Below are 7178 nucleotides of genomic sequence, written 5' to 3' on the forward strand. Positions count from 1 at the left end.
TGAGCTTGAGTTTTAGCTTGATTTTGAGCTCAAACTTTTGGATTATATGACAAGCTCAAACTCAAACATAATTTGTAAGCTTAGTTCAAGCTTAAGCCAAATTTGAACATTTAACATTTGTTCTTCCTACGTTTGTCTAACAACAGTTAAGAAAAACATTACTATGATAATAGTATCCATGTGTTATTCTTAGGAGGGAGTGGAGTCCATACTTTATAGTCTCTGTTGGATGTTTTCATGTGAGACCACATTTCATTCATCAACTCAGGCCCGCTCATATTCATTCATCTTCCTTTTCGATCCTATCAAAATCATCTTTGTTATTTTCTCATTATGATCACTTCATTCTTTTTTATGGCTTTGCTAAGGTCTATCTTCTCTTTAGTTTTACTCTTTATGTTATTATCAACCCATCTCCCTAACTCTTTTAATAATCAATTATTTCTCTTGCTAGTACGGTCAAAAGAGAACTAAAAGGGAAAATTACTCCATCAAGGGGGCTACGTGAAGGTGACCTTATATCTCCCTACTTGTTCTTGTTGTGTGCTAAAGGTCTATCGACGATGATCAAAAAGAAGGAAAGGGGGGGGGGGGCATTTAAAGGGGATTGCAATTAGTAGAAGAGCTCGAAGCATTACCCGTATATTGTTTGTCGACGATAGCATAGTGTTTTGTAGAGCCACGAGGGAGGAATGTGATGGGGTTTTAAAAGTATTTGAGGATTATGAAGGGGATTCAGGGCAAAAACTCAATAAAGGAAAAACCTCTCTCTATTTTAGCAAGAACACTAGCAAGGAGATAAAGGAATATGTGAAGGAGAAGTTTGGGGCTAGAGTTGTTTAGCACCATGAAAAGTACTTAGGGCTACCATCGAGTGTGGGGAGGGGAAAAAGAAAGGCTTTCAATCGAATCAAGGACCAAGTAGGGGGGAAAATAGCTAGTTAAAAGGGTAAGCTTCTTTCTTGTTTCAAACTCCCGGATACATTGTGCAAAGAGCTGAACTCCCTAATAATGGGGAACTTTTGGTGGGGCCAAAAAGATAGGGAAAGGAAAATGGCTTGGATCTCATGGGAGATGTTATGCACACCAAAGGCGGAAGGAGGAATGGGATTTAAGGACTTAAAAGCCTTCAATCTGGTGCTACTTGCTAAACAATGGTGGAGAATGCAACAAAATCCTAATTCTCTAGTCCATAGAGTGATCAAAGTGAAATATTTCCCGGATAGTGTGGCTAGTGACGTGGAGTTGGGAAGTAGGCCTTCCTATGCGTGGAGAAGCATATGGACAGCAAAACAATGGTGGAGAATGCAGCAAAATCCAAATTCTCTAGTCCATAGAGTGCTCAAAGCGAAATATTTCCCGAATAGTGTGGCTAGTGAGGCGGAGTTGGGAAGTAAGCCTTCCTATACGTGGAGAAGCATATGGACAATGAAAAAGGTGGTTGACAGAGGGTCTAGATGGTGCATAGGAAATGGGGAAGGGGTATGGATTTGGGACGATAGGTGGATTCTGTCCTTGGAATCCTTCAAAGTGACAAGCCCAGTTGGTGCGCACTCGAGCTTGGAGATGGTGTCGAGTTTGGTGTACATAGATAGGAGGGGTTAGGATGTGGGGAAAGTAAGAAACACGTTCCTTCCTCATGAGGCTGAACTGAATCTGAGTATTCCTATCAGTGCTGGACTACCAGAAGACTCCCTTATATGGGCTTGGACCTCTAATGGAAGATTCACAGTTAAAAGCGCATACAATGTGGCCCAAAAAGTGCTGAAAGTAGAAGGGCGTAGAGGGATATTTGGAGGATTGTATGGCGTTTGAACTGTCCAAACAAAATCAAACATCTTTTTTGGAGAGCATGTAAAAATATACTGCCCACAAAACTTCGCCTGAAAGCACATGGAATTGGCAAGGATGGGGGGTGTGATATGTGTGGGTTAGGGCAATTGTCAAGGCACGCCTTGTGGAGCTGCAGAATGGCTGAGGCTGTGTGGTGTGGTACCAGGTTAAAACTCCCTTATTTTCATGACCCCCCAAGTGATTTCATTGACATTGTGTGGGAAATCAAAGATAGAGTGTAGGGGTTAACTGGGATTTGTTTGCAACTACTGTACGGGGACTATGGAACAACAAAAACTAAGTGAGACATGGTGGACAATTCAAAAGCCATGAGATGATTGTGAAGGAAGCCACAAAATATTTAAAGGAATACCAAGTAGCAAACATGTGTGCATAAAAAACTACTACACTTGATGCGGTAGTGTGGAGGCCACCAAAACCGGGTTGGTACAAAGTTAACACTGATGGAGATACGTTTGATGATATCAAGTGCTGTGGTGTCAGGGTGGTTATCAGAAATGAAATGGGCGAAATAATGGGGGCACTGAGTAAGAAGTTTGGGCAGCCTTTGGGTGGTTTGGAAGCTGAGGCAAAGGCAGTTGAGGAAGGTGTGGTGCTCGCTTGGGACCTCAGATTAAAAGACATCATTATTGAAAGTGATGCACTGTTGGTGACAAACTCCCTGGGTAAATAGTGTGTGATGCCGAGCTCTAGAAGAAAAGTGGTCGAATGAATTTTGGAGGGTTTGAAGAAGTTCAATGCCTGGGATGTCAACCATACCAACAGGAGTGGCAATATTGCGGCTCATATCATGGCTAGGCAAGCCAAATCTCTGAATTTGTGTAATATTTAGATAGAGGATACTTTGCCCAGTATAGCAGATCAAGTTCAAATAGATGTAGCCCAATGTATCTCTATTTCTAGTTAATGAAAGTTTGATTGGACTGTTTATCAAAAAAAAAAAAAAAAAAAAAGAAAAAAAAAAGAAGAAAAAAGAAGAAGAAGAGAATGATGGGTTATTGTTTGGTTAGAAGAATGTCTATCTTTTCTTTTTCTTATTGCACAACATGGTCTTGATTAAATAAAGTATACTATCATTTCATCTTAAAAAAAAAAAAAAAAAAAAAACTCTTTAGTCATTATATTTATCAATAGATATCATGTTCTATATTCATTAATCTATTTTTGTTAATGCCTTACATAAACTACATCATTATTTACTTTCAATATATTAAGCATTTACCATAATGTTTTGTAAAAGTTAGGTTCTACACACCGCGTATGTGCTATGTGACTCAACATAAGGTTACACATTGAATTATGATGTGCTTTCATAATTTGATGCACTATAAATATATTAAAATTATTAATATAACATAGTTAACTCTATGTAGATTCTATCATCAAAGTTTTAAGAAAACTAGAAAACTAAACTTATCAAAATCAACTATCAAAATTTTAAAGAAATTTAAAAGGAGTTCTATTATTTATTTTGATAATAATTTTATAATTTGGGTTTTAATTGAAATTTGGTCTTACATGATGTGTTTTACCATGTGACTGGGAATAATTTTTGTTCTTTTTTATTATTAATTTTATTGTCATATTTCAATTATACTATTGAAATTTATTAGTTTACATATGGTTTTTATCAACCCATGCATGATAATTAAACCATTAGCTGTCTTATGGAAGTAATTGATTTTTTTTTTTTTAGTCTTTCTTATCTTGTTATAAGAAAGTCCACATATTTCTGCATCAACTTTATAACTTGGTTTTTTCCATATACCAGTGAAATTTAATTAGAAATTACAGTTAATTCAAATAAACAAACCGACACTAAATAAATTCTGACTAAATTGTGTGTTTAGTCTTCTTCAAACAAAATAATGTTTCGATAATTTTCTATAAATGATTTTATTTGAATATTTATTTGTTGATATTATTTAACTATGTCATATATGTTTTTATTTATTTATTTTATAAATTTCTCACACATTGCACATATTAATTAATGACTAGTTTAACCAATTGGACAAGAAAATAAGGTAAGTCATCACTCATCAGTACGTAGTCTATGCTATTTTTATCTTTACACCTTACAATTTTCAGGACAACTACCATGGCCAAAAACAGCACAGTTAGTAAAATCTAGCGGCAATTGCCCTGAACTTAAAAGCACAAGGCTTCAAGTCGCTAGGTTCTGTCCCAGTCCCACTAAATTAACATCAAAATTCATATGAGAAAGAGGTGGATATATACTTGAAAGTACTACAGTTATTGACAATAACCTAACTAGAATTTACAGGGTTCCCAAAAAAAAAAAAAGAAGAATTACAAAACTGTAAAAAAACTGTTGTTATAGTACATAAATTAATAATAAATCTTACCGTTTTTGCTATAGGATTTCGACAAACATTTCCTGCAGACTCCGTAAAATAGATTCTTTTATATATAGTATAAAGAGATTGTATGTTTATATGCTAGTAATGAAATTCGATTCTTTTTTCCCTCCATTCGATAATGGACCATTCTTGTTAGATAATAGTGCTCCTACTTTTCCAATATTTATTCATTGCATTCTTATTCTTTAGTCTTATTTCTTTGATACAGTATTCACTGCAGGATAGACAAGCCATTCCTGCATTCAAAGATAGGTTCCTCTATGGAATAAAAAACCAAGAGACATCTTGACAAAGAAGAATGCAAAAATGACGACAAGAAGAGCATCAACGTCATATTTAGCATCATATTTGGTATGACCATGCATGGAAATTTTCTTTATACCTATAGTTTATATAAATTTGGAGCATTTGATAGAGAAAATTCAAGGTCCCCATAATGAAAACCATTTAATCACTTGTAAGTTGTGACCACGTATCTATGATCATATGTAAAAAAACAATAGTACAGCCAAACACTACAAAGAAAAAGGTGTTTCTTCTAGCGTTTGTAAGCACTGGTGTTTTTACGTGAGACTACTACTATCAAATGCTAAATCTTGGCTCAGGTTCGGTTCGATATATTCCCTTATCTTGTTTCTTTATTGTGTCTAAAATATCTATATTATTTCTTATGACCTTGCTAGGGTTTATATTCTCCTTTAGTTTTAGTTTTATGTTATTTTTATATTGAAATGGTTACTTAAGTTTGAGATGTACTTGTTATCTATATCTATATTTATATCTATGTATTAATTACTTTTGTCGTGAAATGTCTTATGGTTTAATGACACTACCTAACCCTTCTAATGAAAAATTTAGCTTTAAATTCCCCAATCCCACTTTTTATAATCCAAAAAAAAAAAAAAAAAAATATAATCCTTTGGTCTCATATTGTTTATCATGTTTAAAAAATCCAACTTAAAGGAATATCATTTAATATATTTTCTTTCAAATAAAAATTTAAAGTTTTTAAAAACTTTAAATTTAATTTAATATCAAATAATAAAACTAATGAAAAAGGTATTGACTTTTCAAAATGCAGTAAAGGGTAGGTTGTCAAAGGTCTTGTAGTTGAATTGACACTTCCCCATGTACAAAGTGCTTGGGGTCTAGGGGGGAAAGAGTTCGAGCTGCGGGGTTAACAGTATGTTGTAATTATCTCTAAAAAAAGAGAGTAAATGATAGGTTAAAAGATGATGATTATTATTCTTAATTAATCGAATTAATCTCATGAATATTCTAACATATATATACTTCCACATGATCAATGATCAACGATTAAATTTGCATAACTTATTTTAAAAATATAATAAATATTAACAAAATTAATTGTACCACGGTAGAAATTATTTGAAAAACTAAGTATATAAATAGTTATCAACTAAACTCTTTTTTCTTATTAAGATAGAATAGTCAAGTATAAGCAATTTGTACGTTCTAATAAATTATACTAGAAGTGGATTATAAGCACGTTTTTTTGTTGAAAGGATTATAAGCTAGTTATTAATAAAGTAAATAGCAAACCTATAATTCAATCATTTCTAAACTTGGTTATAGAAGATATGTACCTATTTAATTTGTAATTCATATTACACGTTACATTTTTTTGATTCATTAATTTGATTATAATTGTTATATAACTATTTTATATAATTTATTTAAGGTTCGTAAAACAGATTACTTATTCGAAGTCTAAATTAATCTTAACAATTTACTAATCGTATATTGAATCTTTTTCATTTATAAACAATTTGATCGAAGACTTAGGGCCTGTCTATAAACAATTTATAAAATATATTAAATCTATTATTGTTGTTTAGTTTTTAATATTGTGAAAATATGTGTTTGAGTGTTATAGAAATACATGTCAGAAATGTTATTATTGTTTAAACACGGCTAATAAATAGTCTCTTAGTATGATTACCTTCTAAACAAGTCCTTGTTATTAGTCAATTATCTATTTTTGTTAGACTAAAAACACATTTACTTTTTTTTTTAGAAAGAAAATACATTTACTTAAATCTAAACTTATAAATTTGAAATAAGTAAAAAATTTTAACAACTTGCTACAGTAAGTTATAACTTACAACTTACTGTAGCAAGTTGTCAAATTTTTTTATGTTTAGCAATTGAAATTGCAAGATTTTTGAAGCTTGAATTTTAAAATAAGTGTTTTTTTTTTTTTTTTTTTTTTTTTTTTTTTTTTGTATACCGGATGCTAATAATCTTACATCTTACAATTTTCATGCACAACCACACCATGGCCAAAAACAGCACAGTTAGTAAAATCTAGGGGCAATTGCCCTGAACTTAAAAGCACAAGGCTGCAAATCGCTAGGTTCAGTCACTGTCCCACTAAATTAACATAAAAATTAATATGAGAAAGAGGTGAATTCTTGAAATTACTACAGTTATAAACAACAACACAACAAATCTAACTGGAATTACAGGGTAAAAAAGAAAAGACAAAACTAGAATTTACAGAATCCTAATTTTAGAGAAAGTCAAGTTCTATATACCCTAAAGTTATTTGAAGCATGCCGTGTGGTTGTGCTAAGGCCTATATCTCTGCCATGTGTTTTTTATTTATTATTTATTTTTTAATTTTTTTGGTTCTAAATATTTTTAAAATGAAAACTTAATTAATATTATAATTAAATTCATTGAATATTATTGTTATTGTGTAACATATATTTTGGGAAATGTTTGAGTTTCATATTGACGTATTATTATAAAATTAGATTGTTAGATTGAGGCCATGATTGTTTCATTCTATTGCACCTGATGGCCTAGTGGGAGATTGATGGCGTGTAGTTACAGCTTCAGTTTTTTCTATTAGTGCACATCAAGTTTGTAAATTTATCAAGGAGACTAATTAAGGACCTTGACCTTCCTGCTCTC

Source organism: Quercus lobata, chromosome 8, assembly GCF_001633185.2.
Source record: "Quercus lobata isolate SW786 chromosome 8, ValleyOak3.0 Primary Assembly, whole genome shotgun sequence".
NCBI lineage: Eukaryota > Viridiplantae > Streptophyta > Magnoliopsida > Fagales > Fagaceae > Quercus > Quercus lobata.